This window comes from Phasianus colchicus, chromosome 10 (assembly GCF_987193195.1).
Source record: "Phasianus colchicus chromosome 10, bPhaCol1.hap1.1, whole genome shotgun sequence".
Taxonomy (NCBI): domain Eukaryota; kingdom Metazoa; phylum Chordata; class Aves; order Galliformes; family Phasianidae; genus Phasianus; species Phasianus colchicus.
Window position 1 is genome coordinate 20,194,224 of NC_143445.1, and position 10,965 is coordinate 20,205,188.

General features: G+C 40.7%; 1 protein-coding gene and 1 long non-coding RNA gene across 6 annotated transcripts in view; one reads left to right on the forward strand and one right to left on the reverse strand.

Moving 5' to 3' along the window:
* The window catches only part of SI (sucrase-isomaltase), a 78,486-nt gene extending 67,694 nt beyond the window's left edge, over positions 1 to 10,792 (reverse strand). For 3 of the 4 annotated variants that reach the window (XM_090147647.1, XM_031603719.2, XM_090147645.1), the window contains exon 1: positions 9,396 to 9,824. The gene's annotated coding sequence lies outside the window, so the exon portion shown is untranslated. Of the gene's footprint in view, positions 1 to 9,395; positions 9,825 to 10,642 lie in introns of those variants that run through there. The other variant, XM_090147646.1, reaches the window with a different exon arrangement.
* LOC116235543 (uncharacterized) lies at positions 1,633 to 9,038 on the forward strand. Of its 2 annotated transcripts, XR_016469750.1 has the most exons (4): positions 1,633 to 1,728; positions 3,374 to 3,497; positions 7,875 to 7,993; positions 8,850 to 9,038. It is a non-coding gene; the product is annotated as an uncharacterized LOC116235543 (long non-coding RNA). The 2 variants fall into 2 exon arrangements; XR_004168381.2 differs by lacking the exon at positions 7,875 to 7,993.
* Positions 10,793 to 10,965: the final 173 nt, after the last annotated feature.

A 10,965-nucleotide genomic window follows, 5' to 3' on the forward strand; every position in this document is an offset into this window, starting at 1 on the left:
GGCTAGATCACTATCACATCTCAGGTTTGTGTCAAAACCTCAAATTTATTATTATTATTATTATTTTGGATGAGCTCTTCCCTAACCTACACACTGGAACAGGTTGCTCAAGAAGGTTGTGGATGCCCCATCCCCGGAGGCATTCCAGGCCAGGCTGGATGTGGCTCTGGGCAGCCTGGTCTGGTGACTGGTGACCCTGCACATAGCAGGGATGATCCTTGTGGTCCTTTTCAACCCAGGCCATTCTGTGATTCTATGACTCTATTCTTCTCTTACATGAAAAGTGGAGATTTTCGTAGCTTTCAGCTACAGACTCCGCTTTGGGGGCGGAGCGGAATCTTTTGAGCATAAAAAACACCCAAATAATTTCTTTCTGAAGGCTGAAGAAAAAGGGCTTCTGGTACTGCAACTACATGTACAACTGTGCTCTTTCAATTCACTGGCTACAGTGATCCATTCATTCACGTCCACTAGGAAAAATGTAGTTGGAAAATTTCACATTCTTGACCTTTTCTAATAAATCAAGCCTCTATATCCCAGACTCTGGAAAACATCTGACATTTCCGTGAGAAGAAAATATTATAAAAGATAAGAAAATAAATCAAGAGTCAAGAAGGGTGACTTCCATCGAAAACCCAAGATCCAGTTAGTTCTACCAGTGCTTTGCTGTGTACCAGCACTATCTTCTTTCTTCCACAAAGTTAATCATACAGTTTCCTCAATATGATTAGCAAGTGAAGGTTTCCATTTCCTTCTATCTCATACCTCAGTACAGTTGAAAAGGTTTTAATTTCTAAAGAGAAATGCTAAACAACAATACATGGGTATAAACATAGCAAGCGTTGCATGTGACAAATGCTCCTCCTCAGAGGCTGTATTTTGGTTTCTCCTGACAACTCAGTGCTTTGCATCACTTCCATCTTCTGAGAAATAACACCAAAACAATTCGTCTCATTACTGCGGCGTTTCCACCAAGGCAGTCTGTCACACCTCTAAAATACAACTGAATAACTGATTTTGGTTTCTATCAATCATATTATGATTATAATGTAAGGAGTATGATCCAACATAGAGAAATGTGTAAGGAGGTGAGTGGAGGCGCTCAAGATGGTACTGACTCACATCTTGATCTCATGGTAACTAGACAGTTAGCAATTCTGTAATCTTGTATTTATTTTATGATTTGTAAATCCATCTCCAGCTGTAAACGTGAGCATGACTCATCTCACAGGCATGTTCTCCAGAAGATGCTTACACAGTATTATTCAACGCTCGCTATTTTGTGCTTCTATTTCCTGGAGATATTTAGAGAAATAATTAGAATCGGAAGATGCAAAGCTGCTACTTTTATTAATAATACAAGAAATGGTGACATCCGACACATACACAGTTATTTAAAGCATCTAAATGCTCCGAGAGTACTCCATTTCAAAAATAATATTCACTTTAAGCTTTAATATTCTTGATTTTTAGTCAGTCGAGTTCTCTCAAATTATGATTATGAACTCATAGAAAGTAACCAAAGGGTATAATTTTTTTCATCTCCCTTTTGTACACTTCTAGCATTGCTCTTTGCTGAGCACCTACTTTGCATCTGGTTGCCAAAATAGAACCTTCCTGAGCAACAGAGCATCGGTCATTTCAATATTCTGATTGCATAGTTACCTTCATTGGGAATTCTGATCACAACAAATCCACATCATCTGCTGATGTTTCCTAACCCTGCAGGTGGGTGATCCTATTGAAAAATATGGGGTACTATTACAAAAGGCAAATCAATAAACAAATGACAGAGCCCTGACCTTCAGGATCGCAAGCTTTTAAAACACAGCCAGCAACTTTGAGTGTTCTTTGCCTACACGTCCTCTGTGAATATTTACTGTTCCCATCAGTAAGATGCAAGACCTGGCACTACACAGTAGAAAACAGTGAGTCCAGCAGAAAATAATTTCAGCAAATTTCTGAATGAAACAACACTTTCCTTGCTGTAGATGATCTCATTTTATTGAGAGGATGCTTACTGCCTCCCGTTTCTATGAATTGCTACGCAGGAGGCATTGCCTGCTTTGCTGGGGCTCTGCATCCAGAGAGATGGGCCCACACAAAACCACGCAGGGAACATTGCTCTGGAAAAGCAATAACCTGAATCACATCTTTTTGCTGTAACTCTACCATTAAGTGGCTGTTGTGTCTCTAGAAAGCACAAAAGCAGACAATAGATCTCATCACCAGACAACACACTGCACCTTGTTTGGAGAACTGTTTTGCAGTTTTCCATTCAAATTTGTTTGTACAAGATACTTAATATGACTATCTGTAATAGCTTCCAGCCTGACTTCACTTGGTGTGTGCACCCTTGGTGCTGCTGACACCCATGTTAACTGAAGATTGAATTCAGCCTCCCAACACACATTACATACAGTTCTGTCAGTATTCACTGCCAGCATGCATTTGCCTTGATTTAGAGGGCTATAATCTGTTCATTTTTGCTAAGATGCACACACAGTTTCTATGATACTGGAACAAAGATGATCTATGGCAGCCCCTCCAGGCTGCAGTACAGGTCTGTGCAGTGCTGCTCCTGCCAGCCATTCTCCCATCCCTTGGCACTGCAGGTGCCCCTGCCAGCTCTGCTCTTGGACATCACAAGAGCATCCCTTCCACTCAAAGACATATCCCACAGGATGGTAAAATTAACGCTGAAACATCAGCCCCAATATGAGTTTCACTCAAGGTGGGAGGGAATCATCTCCACAGTAATTTAATTTCAGGCTGCGGAACAGGGATTTTTCATCTTTGACTATTGCACTCGAACACGATGCAGACATTATTTCAAACCCCTAAAGACAGGCTGAGCGGTTAGTCAGATTCAAACAACAGTTCTTCCCTTCTTATATTTCTCCTCACTCTGGCTCGCAGCACACTTGGAATAGAAACCCACATCTCCTTCCTTGCTGTCTTCACCGGTGGACTGCTATCTGACCATTTTCACTTCTGCAAAATATCTTTATTCCTATGGGCAGGCTAAAACAAAGTGATGCATTGTTGCCTACACAAAAGCCAGTGGCTGGGATTGCAAATAAATCCCTGGTGCTGTCCCTCTGCTGCCTCTCAAGTGAGAAACTAAAGATGACACACTTCTCATTACTTTGTGTTGTTTCTTATAAATTTTATGAATGTACGTTGCATGCATTTTGAGTTGCAAACGCAACCTGCATCTGTATGTGATGTAAGGCATGCAAAGGACAGCTCCAAAGAATGTTGCTAGGTTTTTTTTGTTTGTTTGTTTGTTTTTTTAATGTGCAGAGTTACAGTAGATAATGTTTAATGTGAAATATGTAATGCCTGAATCACGACAAGGTTTCTTGTGCAGAGGATGCTGAGATGAGGGGCAGTGAGGCATTGAAATTCAGAAGTACAGCAGGGGCAGGAGAAGAGGGCTCCAAAGGTTCTTCAGACACATAGCTTCTTGCTACTGCTATGAAGAAACACTCAAGGTAAAACATTACAATAAATTGCTTCGGTACCTCTGTTAGGATAAATTATAAGAGCTCAGTCTAGATAAAAGAACTTCTGGTCTTCATTAAAACTATTCAGAAGAAGCATCAGGCAATTTAATCCAATTAAGCCATGGCAAACATGGGTAATGATGTGCAGGGGTGGATGTATTGCAGATGCTCCATCCTTGAAGACATTCAAGGCCAGGCTGGATGTGGCTCTGGGCAGCCTGGTCTGGTGGTTGGCGAGCCTGCACATAGCATGGATTAAAACTAGATGATCTTTGAGTTTTCAACCCAGGCCATTCTATGATATAAATGCAGCTCCACCCTAGGGCAGTTTTTAAACCAGATTCAGAAGTTGGCACAACAACAACAAAAAAAGGTAAGTCTGATGGCAGTCTCAGTGTTCCCTTTAACTGCCCTTTCCAACCCAAGCAGGAGCAAGTGCGCAGTTCTTTCCTTTTTGGGAGCACTCCTGTACTGAGGTGCATAGGATATCAACCACCAAGGATGGAACACCATCTTTCCATATGGCACCTGACACAGCCAGGAATCTCACAGGGCATCTGCGCTGTAGGAACCACAGGAATCAATTCTCACTCTTAAACTAGAACTAAAAAATGTACTTTTTAATTTCTGAAGAAATAAACCCACTGCTGATAAACTCTGCTGCGGTAGATCCTGGATTTTATGGGATTTCCTGAGGTCCACTGACAATCTTCTCTTTTTAGACAGAGATATTTGTTTTCCATGCCACATGAGCCATGTTTAAAAGGTGAGCTGAGAGCTAAGAAGGTTGTTACTTCACCAGCTGTCCTTACTATACCCACCAGTACTTGATGAAGGTATTGCCCACAATCCTCCCTGGTGTCACCCTTTAGGCAAATGCACAAAGTCTGGGGTTTGTGTATTTCGGGATTTCATTGCAAACATTTAGTTCAGTCGATAATATATTATAAATAGTTCTCAACACAGACAGCTGCTCTGTATATTCCCACTATGCCTCCACAGTACAGAGATAAGCGTTCTACAGAGAGGTAAACTACAAAAGCAATATTAAAGGATTTATCTAAATCCACAGAGGAAATCAGCATCCAGGGCTGCTTAGAAGGCAGGAGAACCCAGCTGCCAGCTCCTCACTTACACCAGCTCCATAGCAAGCACTCATCTACCCTTCTGGACATCATCACAGAAAAAGCATTTCAGTGATTTTTGACATTACTAGCTCTTGCTATTCCAGTCACGCTATTCACTGGGAAAGGATAATCACTTCCACAAGTAACATCCCTCCTTAATGCCCCCCACCCCAACCATCACTATTTCAGCTGTAATACATGCTCAGCTTCATTACTGAGCTACATTACATAACTTTTGACCATGGTTTTAGAAACTGACTTTAGTGACTTAATCATAGGATCACAGAATCATAGAATGGCCTGGGTTGAAAAGAACCATAGTGATCATTTGGACCATCATGACTTGTGGTGATGGGTCACATTTCACAAGACCTTCAGATGATCGGTAATCAGAAATTTCTACCAAGTTGGCCATTAAAAACACCAACCACACCCTAATATTTTTCTTCCCATTAAGTATTTAAAAATCTCAGCTTCTGATGTTAGTTTTTATGCTGTCAGCCTGTTATATTTGCCTCCTTTGCAACATACGTAGGAACCACTACAGGTATCAAATCCCACTGATGCACATTACTTTGGTAATGTTTTCTTCTATTCCTCGTCATCCTCCAAAATGAGACTATCAGCCAAGTTTGTTACTGGAGATATAATACAACTCATTGCAGTTTACAAAACTCACAAGATTAATAGAAGTGGATTAGTGCATTTTTTCCAAACACCTCTGTCTAGAAGTAGTTCCCCTTTTCCTGACCTTCTTGAGCTTGCATTTAATCCACTTTGGCACTTTCCTCAAATTAATCTTTTTCTTCAAGAAACAACTTGTTACTGATGCAGGCTCAGAAAAGTAATTTATAGCCTCCTCTGAAAAACTTGCTTGAGGATTTTGGACATGCAGCCTTTCCAAACACTATAAGCCACATTTATAGTGGATTTTTGCTCTTCTATGTGCATGTCTAGGCAGAGAAGATTCTGGAGCAGACAGCAAGCATTGTCATTCTTTCCCTCTTTTAATTACAAGAGGAAATAGTCCTGCAGAGCATACATTGAGCATCAACTCAAGAGTGTTGAGCACTGAGTGCTGTAGAATTGAAAAGAATAAGTTCTTTTTTAAAAAAAAAAAATAGTGTTCTTAGGTGTTTACTCAAGAAAGGAATAGAAATTTCAGCTCATACTTTTCACAGATATCTGAGCTTAAGAAGTGATGAAGACTTCTTGCACAAGATTTTATATGAACTGGGGGTTGGATGAAGTTGCCCCCAGTACGGTATGGGCCACCAAACTGCCTTCCAGCTCTCAGTTATTCCCCAGTCCCTTCCCCAGAAGAGAAGCTAAAAGGCTTAAAACATTACCAACTTCTCCTTGAATAAGCTGTCTCCTGACAAATACAAAACCTACATCTCTACCTTCAAATTCACAATCACTGTGTTTCAGTTTTTCACAATGACATCACTGTGCTCATTCATCCAACCCAGAGAGCACTTTTATTCTCCAGACCCGCCCCAGCTGTCTGCAGTTATTCCTCCAACAGTTCCCTCTTTCAGATCTCAACCAGACATCTGTGTCTTCACTACTTATCTCATGCCCATACCTCCAGACCTGCAACATTTGGCTTAGTCAGCAATTGCCATCCCATGTGCAGCTCCATGTTTCCAGTGTCAGACCTTTCTATTGGTTCATCCTTCTGGCACTTTCTCAACAGATCTAAGGATTTTAATTTTTTTGGTGAGGTTCACATTGTCAGAAATTGTGACTACAAAGACATGCACTTCTAAATTAATATTGTGGATGACATAATGTGTTCCTGGTCTTCTGAACTCTGAGTTGGTGGGAAAGTTTCCAGTTGCTTCATCGCTTGTCAGCTTACAGAGCTGCAAGTATTCATTTTTCTTATCTGATGCGGCTTCCACTTTCTAGAAACAGCTTGCAGATTCACGACAATCAGAGGCTTTGTGCCTCTCACACACGTTATATTCCACAGTGATCAGTGAGCACCTAAATCCAACTCCATCACCCCAAGCAGTTACAGGCCCAGGAGCTTTGAGATATTGCTCAAATGAACAAGGTCAAGGCATTCAGACAGGACTAAACAAGAAGAACTATACTTTATCGGCAGCAATCCTCCTCAGTCACTCAGTGCAACAATTCCCAATAGAGTATTACTGATAGGTTTAGGAATGGCAAGATGGACAGTAAAGATTAAGAACTGAGTTACAGTTTACATGGGCAATTAGGTGATGAGAAGTCAGTTAACTGTCTGATATTCACTCAAAATTATGCATTCATAGGCTCCCGCCAATTACACTCACATTTGTTGGAAATGGAAGCTCAGTTTAGTGATTCTACTTCTGATATTCTTTCCTTCAGTTATTCATTCCTCTACTTACCATCCAGACTTTATTTTTTCCTTAAAGTATTAAACATAGAATGCATAATATATTTTACTAGAAAAGTAGCTAGAGATGCACATTTTTAGCATAGAAGATCTTGATGTGCCTGAAAGCCATTTTTCTTCCATAATACCAGCAAGACACTATTCCTTCCCTATAAACAAAATTTATGTGAGTCAAAGCACAAATAAGTTGGTATTTTTAGTGAGAAGAGAGGAAAAATACTCTTAGCTCTAACCCTAGTTCTATTTCTTTTAATACTATGACATTTTTTTCCAATTTGGTTATAAGAAAGCTTGTATCTTTTCTTAAGGCAAAGACAGTGTATAAAGGATTTTAGTTCAAAGCAATACTCAAGTAATTCCCCCCCCCCCTTCCATTTATCACATGATTATAGAAATCAATATGATTTTTTTCCCCCTCTCAATTAGAATTAGATACTTTTCAATGGAGAAAATATTAACTGGAAGAGCCTGATCCCTGTAAATTCACAGTGTATTCTGGCAGAGTTCCTGTGACTTCATAGTTACTTTTTTTTTTGGGGGGGGGAGGGGAGGTTTAAACAGGATTTGCCAAAGGAAAATATCAGGAAATTTGTGTTTGCCTGATGTTTTCTTTTTACACACAAAGACAGGAATGGGTTTCAGGTGGGTGCAAAGTCACACAGCAGCCTGCGGAGCTCTTGTCTTTATGGGTTGGCATCCATTCACAAGCCAACCCATAGATACATGGCTGCCAGAGGGTAGCAAACATCTGAGTCATCTCCCCAGCTCTGGGGTACCAGCAGTGCTGAGAGCAATGGATCTGCTGCGATCTACGCCAGCAGAGCCTTAAGCACCTCTGTTCTTTAGGTCCTGAAACTTATTTGGATGTTTGTCTGTAACAACGTGACTTTGTGTGCCTGATCTTCCAACTACACCCCTCCTTTTCAACATGAAAAACAGCAAACCTAAACCTCACAAGTGGCAGGGTGAGTTGTTTCTTTATAGCAAGATAACAAATAGCCAAGTCTCATTATAGATTGAATTTATCCCACAAAGAAGAGATTACTACTGAGAACAAAAAGATTTGTGTACATTATTATTCCCTTTCTGGGTTCAAATTCTGAGCTTTTTAAGTGAATGACTGCCTTCCTGAGGATGCAGACCTTCAGGTGTCTTCTTAAGTAGAGACACCAGAAATCCTCATTTCCCAAGCTCTCCCAGGTCTCCAGATGTTCAGCAAAGCAGCAGCAGCTCTCCGAACTTTCTGATGCTCCCTGCTCAGAAAAATCAGCCATTTGTAGACTACATGCCCATGGGCATCCCAGAAACATCTTATTCAAATGGTTGGCTTGACATCAGGACTGCATGAGTTAATTAAAAAGTGATTAACTTTTCTGTTCCCCTTCTACTTGTTTCCATTCAGCATTCCAGTATGCTGAAATCATAAAAAACAGCAAAGGGCTTGCTTTAACCAGCAGGTAGCATAAGAATTCAGCATGTTTTCTACATAGAAATATAACATTCATAAGGAAATGACCTATTTTTTTTTATTTTTTTAAGAGGCAGCTATACATCACGTTAGGCTTCACTGCAACGTTTAGGCAAAAAAGATAGGAAGCACTTTCCCATAAGGCGATTACTTCCTCCAGATAAAATAATAAGGCCCAGCACAACCAGGATCCTTAAGAGAAACGCTTCACCCCATGCCATATATTTAAAACCATAAAGTATCCATTTTCATTCCTGTGATTATTCCTTGTTTGTTTGTTTGTCTTCTGCCTCAAAGGAAGCAAAGAGCTTAAGAAGAAATAATCCCTTCTCCCCTTTCTGGTCACGTTGCAGCTTGCACATGACAGCAGATTGGGAGCAGGACAGCCAGGAGGGAACTCAGTGCAGGAGGAAGGAAGGGGAAGATCTCACAACAACCATCAGCAGCACAGAACCAAAACCCTTGCCAAAACCCAGCAGCTGACCAAAGGTCTCAGCGATAGAAATATGCTATTGTCACAGAATATATAACTAGCAAACCAATTTTTTTTTGTTGTTGTTCACACTTTTATTACAAAATTACACTTTCATTTAATAGTTGCACAACCACCAGATTGTTTTGATGTCAGTGCTTCGTGAAACACTCTGATCCCGTTCAACCCCACTGAAGCCAAGTGCAAAATCCATCCTGATATAAATAGTTTTCCAGCTGAGTTCTTCAAACATAGAGTAAATTAAGGTATAGCTTGTTCTAACAATGAAGTGAAATTATTCAAAATCAATTATCACATAAAAGGCATCCCAAATTAGAAGCTCACTGAGCTTACAACTTAACATCCCAGCCCCAAATGGAAATCCATGCATCGCTGAACCAAAGCAATCAGACTCCAGAACACTTACTTGAAAGAAAAAAAGAAGAATTTCCTCCTTTCCTGCCCCATGCAGAAACTGCTGCCGTTAGCTGAGACCACCAACAGCAACCAGAGTAACCACAGCTGAGGGTGCTCCACCATCAGACCTCCGCCAGCATCACAGAGACTTCCAAGCACAAACAGCCCACTGCTCCTTCTGCCTTTGCCTTTAAGCCCAGCCCCTGATTCACCTTGGCTTTATTTCACATATGTGGAACAGCTGTGGAGAAGCTAATGACTTGCTTGGAGTCCTCTGGAGGAGGGAAAGCCTTCCAGGCTGGTGCTCAGCTACAGAGCTGCGCTCCTCTCTACATGTAAATGATAACCACAGAGCTCTGTGCCAACATAGGATTAATGGAAGTAGCTTCTCGTTGGGTTTTAAAGCAAAGGACACACTGGTGATAATGCTATTTTCCACAGTTGCATGACTATTCATATAGAGAAATAGAAATTTATATAAATGTATACACATATATAGATACACATATACATTATGGGCATATACATACATACATATATACACACGGTGTTATCTACACATACACAGATTTGTATATACATATATATAAATATATATACCCACAAATATACAGACAGCTTTCCTCTTTTTAGCTAGCTACAGTTATAAATTCTCCCTCCCCCACAGAGCCAAGATGATCTGCATTGCCTCTGCTGAACTCCCCACGGTTGCCTTTCCATCACGAATTAAATATAATACTCATTATCCTGCAATTCTGGTTCCTGAGAAACTTGGCAACATCACTGAATGACTTCAGATGCAGCAATTTCTCCCGCATTGCCTCTGCTAACCTATTCCAGGAGATGCAATATGCTGATAAGACAAAGTGTCCAAAATGCTAATACGTCTGAGAAGTGCCTCCACTGACCTACATTAAGAATGTAGGTCTTAAGGTATACATTTTTAGCTTTATCACCAAAATGCCCATATTTTAATAACAGTTCAAAGCAAGCCATATGCCTGAATCTCGTGGAACTTACAAAAAGAATGACTTTTACACTTGAACATGCTAGCATATACACATATACATACACATTTAGAGACTGTATACACGTATATAATGCACGCACTCAGCATCATCACTTCCCTACATACATCAGCCCCTCCATTTCAGCAGAAGTAACAACACAGGAGGCGGTTACTTCTGCTTTGAGCTAGCAGCAACTAATTTCAGGTGGTTGTACACGGAACATCTTTGCATTATCCCTGATGCATACCTGTTAGGGATCCATCTTATCAGTGCTTTGTGCTCTGAAGGCTTTAACAGACTTGGCTGGCTTGCAGGGCTGGCAAAGCACAAGGAAGTAATACCACCGTGGCTAACCTCAGGAGGTTGCTTACAAAGCTGAGTTACAGGTAGGCAATCCCGTCGATACATCTTACAGAATGAAGTCTTGAGGTGCAAAACATCACTCTACAGAAAAACCCAACAAAGATAACCATATTTTCAGTTGGTCTCCGTTTCTCTCGCACGGCTGACGTGCAAACCGAGGCGTCACAACTCATTGTCAGCCAAATAATTATCTACCTCTGCATGCAA